Raw genomic sequence first — 5,211 nt, forward strand, 5'->3', positions numbered from 1 at the left:
TAGGGGTGAAAGGCATCACATCATGAGTTTCTCACATGCAACGTACCCTTCTGTTAAATAATCATTGAGATTTAGCTCTCAGGGCCTTCTGAGGGGCTCTGGATGCCAGTGCTCTGGTTTTAGAGATAGAGGCAGAGACAAAGGCCATTAATGAGGGATTTCGTGGATGGCTGGGGGTAGAGTCAAAAGCAGAATGGATCTGGAGCAGTCTGATGCAGTCTTCATTCTCAGCCACACGTGGCCTTGGAGCCAGTGAGGAGCTCGTCTTCACCGAGGACTCTGTCTGCTGTGGGCTCAGCTGCTACCTGGAGAGCGATGAATGGTTCTGCTCAGAACCTTGGCCCCCTAATTGTACCTCTCAGGAAGTACAGATGACTCAGCTGCCAACCTGCCTCATGCTAAAATGAATCAGAGTGAAGCATTGTGAGCATTTTCATTGTGCGTATAACTGGCAGTTGCCTGGTTACCACAGAGAAAAATATAAAGTAACTGTGGCTCGGTATGGCCGTGCAGGAAGGGCACTTAATTGTCACCATGAAGTCTGAGGAATGGAGCCAAAGATGGAACACTTGTTACTTTCAGTGAGTTTGCCTTGTCGCAGGCCTGGTGCCTGTTCACAGCACCACACAGGGACCACAGCACAGCAGAGAAGGGCCTAGAAATAACATCAGAGAGCTAAGTTGGGGGAGGTGGTCGTTGCTATAACTCCAGATCCCTGGAAGGATGAGGCAGGAGGATCATAATTTCTAATCCAACCTGAGCAGCTCAACAAATTAGTGAGAATGTGTGTTAAAATAAAAAATAGAAAGGAGGCTGGGGGTGTCGCTCTGTATAAAGGCCTTAGGTTCAGTCCTCAGTAACATAAATGAGTATTCAGGAAACTTTGTCCTTGCAGGGTGCTAAGGACACGATCCTCAAAACTTTATGTCTGAGATATAGGCTCATATCATGTCTGTTTTATAGAGGAGAAAGTTGAGTATGGGACCAGGTATCCGCAGTGGCAGAGAGAGCACCGCCTGAGAGAGCACAGCACGAGTCTGCACTCAGCCGTTGTAACTGTTAAGTGCCACTCTTCACAGGACAGTATTCAGCTTCGAGATGCACTGTGCAGAGCGTCAGTGAGTCAATCCATCCTGTGCAGACTCTGGCCCTTTTCTTGACGTGGTCCAGCACTGGCTAAGGTGCCATCCAGGAAAACACATTATTGACTTTCATCTTAAGCGCCCAACCAGTCCAGGGGTTTATGGGGCATCTTTTTGTTCTCTGCATTCCACAGTGTAGGAAAGTATTACATTTAGGAGGCAGGACAAATTCAAAAGTGTTAGTGGAGACAAAGGAAGTGGATTGGAACCAGTGCTCAACCCCCACCTCCTGAATGACTTTGGAAAGGCTTCTCAGGCCTCAACTTACTCATCTGTAGGATGGAAGACTTTGTAAACAAGACATTTCTAAAGATTCTCTAGCTCTAGATGTTGTAACCCTCCCCCCACCAAAAAAGTCCAATATTTGAAATGCCACCGTAAGCTCCTGGGAAGAATACAGGCTCTGCAGGCAACCCACCCTGCTTTGAATCCCAGCACCCTCTCTTCCTGCACACGCGTCCCTAAGTTGATATCCGTGAAGCTCAGATGCTGCATTTGTAAAAATAGAATAATAATCTACTGCATAGAATTGTTGGGAGGATTAAATGCCCAATTATAAACAACATCACGGAGGAGGGGATGGTATCTAAATGTTCTGAAACTCACTATTAAGAATGTAAAATATATCCTAGATCATATTCCAATATACACATTTTCAAGGTACAGAGCCAGACACAGAGGTCTAGAGGTTTAGGATGTAAGAATTTGATCCGTGTTTCTGCTCAAGGAGCATGATGGGTGGGAAGAAGGTGGTAGGAGCCGGACAAGGATAACAGCCTGACCTCTGGTAGAGGAGGGCAGGCATCCAGCAAGACGGAGGCACGTGTGCCTGGCTGGGGTTTCTGCCTGTGGACTGACAGGAACTCATTTGTTCTAAATGAAGCACGGAGAATGCTACCCCTCCACTGTCCCTCCTACGCTCGGGAGGACGATTGTTGATCTCTGGTGGGGAAGCAGCTTTGGTCTGTAGTGAGTTCAGCCAGGCACTCACCATCTAATTGCTTTTAAGTGCATTCTGATGTTCTGAGAGTGCAGGCTTTTTTGCTTCACAAACCTCTATGCATCAACAACAAAAGGGAAGAGGGTTATAAATGTCCCTGCTTATCCCTGGTAAATAGCATACGTCCAACACCACACAGCTGAGCTCTATTGCTCATGAATGCAGCAGCTGGAAAAAGTTCGTGCGCCTGCAACCATATCCCTCAGCAGAGAGTCCATTGAACCTCTGCAGCCTCTGGAAAACCCTTTTCTAACATTCTTGCTAGACACTTTAAGAATCACATAGCTTGGGAGAAGAGGAAAGCAATAGGGCTTTTGTGTTCTGTATTCTGAGTGCCAGGCAAAGCTGTCAGTTGAACTAAATTGAATTGTTCTCACCTATGGGCATTCTACTTGACATTTTCAGGCAGATGGAGTATTTTACTACAAATGTGACATGATGTATGATATTATATTCTAATTCCCGGTGCCTGCCCTATCAAGTGCAAATCTGGAAGGCCTGGCAATTTGGTGAGAAAAGGTGCACTGTGAGAGATTCTCAGACAAAGGTAGGAAAGCAGGAAACTGAGGGCTTCCCGCTCCCTCCCACTGGGGTCCAAGGCTCGCCTTCTCATTGTGCCAGCACACTATCCTGCCTGAAGAGTTTTCTCTGCAATGATTAGCAAAGATCAGCTGCCACCAGGGCCTCAGAGGGGCTGGACACTGTGCTGAGGGGCTGTCTTAGTTACTTTTCTCTCAGCTGAGACAAAATATCAGACACTCAAAGTTAAAAGAGAAAAGGTTTGTTTAGCTCACAGTTGTTGGAGATTTCAGTCCATAATCAGCTGCCTCTAAGGCAGGTTGGCACATGGCAGAGGGGCGACAGATCAGAGCCACAAAACACAGCAAAAGCAATAAGAGGCCCCAGCAGCATCTTGCTGCCCCTTTTACACTGTATCTAGACTTCTAGGATTAGGGCGGTGTCAGTCAATCAATGGACGATTGAGCAATAATACATACTTACCCCAGCATCACACAATCTAGATTCAGCCACTTCTGAAAAAGCCTAAGACTGAATAAAGCTTTAGGGGGGACATCTAGGCACAAGCCAAAATATTCTGTCCCTGCCTCCCCAGACTTATATACATTCCTTTACAAAAATGGCGTTCAGTCTGTCTAAATGCTGTATTTTTCAACATGAAAACTTGTAAAGTGGTATGTAAATATTGAAGACAATAATATATGCCTTAGATTACTTAGCTTCCTAGTGATTTCCACTCTTGGGGAAGCCCAGTTGTTCATCCAGAGAACTGTGTTGTGTTTTTGTTTTTTGAACTCTGTTTTAAGTACCAAGGGAGGACATGTTCCAGCTCTCTAACTTTTTGCTGTAAAAGAAGTGGTCAACCAGGCATACCTCACCCACATAAGCTACTGGTTTCTTTCATAAAGGAACTCTGTTCAGCTGTCAAACAAATAGTATCAAAATAATTATTGTCAGACAAATGTATAATTTGGAAGAAACTATCTGTCTGCTTTGATCATGAGACAGAAAGTGCACTGTGATTTAGACAAGAGAGTCTAACAAGGAATTGCAGAGTGATGAAGAAATCCTATAGGGCAAGAGCCTGCGTGGGTGTCTTGGGGCTATTCTTTTGCGTATCTATTATAACCTACCTGGGGCCCACCATTTGATGTCTGTCAACATATCCCAGGAACCCTAGAGATAGGAGAAGTTGGATAAGAGGTGAGGATTTGGCTCAAGGTGATCTGGGGACCCCTACCATTGGGTTTTTTATGCAATCTTTGGCCTAGGCATATTAGGCTTTTAACAGGATGATGAATTTTCTATTGGGCAAGGCAGTTTTTCTCAATAATTGAGGTGTTGAGGAGCCAAACTCACATGGTAGGACAGGGGTACCCTGTTTCATTGTAGAGTTCACAAGAATTTAGTTCTCTAGCCTCTTGGTTGGGTTGATTTTTTGTGTTGGTGCTCTCACCTACACAGCAAGAAGAGATCTTTAGTGTCCTGAGTACAATCTCTGCCAGGGCTAAAAAAAAAAAGTGTATCGACTCTCCTATTGGCAGATAGAATAGGTAGTCTTACTGTGTCTGGAGGTCGCTAAGGATTTTTCCTGAAAGGAGAAGTGAGTATTGTGTAGTAAGGCCTAAGTGACTCTCTGACCTGACCTGCAAATACCCAAGTCACATGATGGGGAGCTTAGGTCTACCAATGGGGCTCTTGTAAAACCAGCCTATACCAGCAAAACATTCTACCCACAAGAGAAAAGTGAGGGATAGGAGGCTTTTCTTGCCACATTTCCAAGCAGCCAGAGTGGTCTTGGTTAGGGCTATAGTAAAAGCCTGAGCAGAAGATCCAAGTACAGTTAAGAACAAGGGGTGGCCTTATGTACCAGGCAGGCTGGACACAAAAGGGATGCGGTCTGTTTATGCTGCCAGTTGGTGGTGTCCTCAGGCTTCTGCTGTGTACTGACTAGTCGGCCTCCGGAGTGACTGGAGCAAGGCTGCCATCTCCTGATAATGTCCCTGGAGCCCAGGTCAACTTATTCTGGATTGTCACACTTGCATGGCGCCAATGGAATGGGAACACATTCCCAGCTTTACTCTGCTGGGTGAATGCAGGGAACTATCTTGGCCTTTACTGCAGTGGGAGTAGATGGGATATCTGAATGGGCCCTTCCAGAGGGGCTTTAGGAGTTGGACATTTTCCTTCTTTATCCATACAGCATCCCTTGGATTAAAAGAGTGAGGGTGCATGGTCAATTACACGGGCAGTTGTTCCTTATTTTGTACAATGGGTATTATTGAGCCTAACATCTGGATCTGTTGGCTCAGGGTAAGATTTCCAACCTCCTTTAAGTGCCCCCCTTATGCCCTTCATAAGGGAAGGGGACCACCCATAGGGGGGGAAAAATATATATATATATATATATATTTATCTTATGTCTATATGTGGCCAGCTCAGCCCACCAGGGGGTGGGGCTGGCTGGCATGTGGTGCTGGGGGATTGAACCGCGGTCCTTGTGCTTTGCTTAGCTTAGCTTGTTCTAAGTAGGTGCTTTAGACCACTGAG

At 45.8% G+C, this 5,211-nt stretch overlaps 1 pseudogene; it reads left to right on the forward strand.

Moving 5' to 3' along the window:
* The first annotated feature begins 1,098 nt into the window (after positions 1–1,098).
* Positions 1,099–5,211, forward strand: part of LOC111812527 — a 14,427-nt pseudogene continuing 10,314 nt past the window's right edge.

Source organism: Octodon degus, unplaced genomic scaffold (assembly GCF_000260255.1).
Source record: "Octodon degus isolate 3935 unplaced genomic scaffold, OctDeg1.0 scaffold00127, whole genome shotgun sequence".
Lineage (NCBI taxonomy): Eukaryota > Metazoa > Chordata > Mammalia > Rodentia > Octodontidae > Octodon > Octodon degus.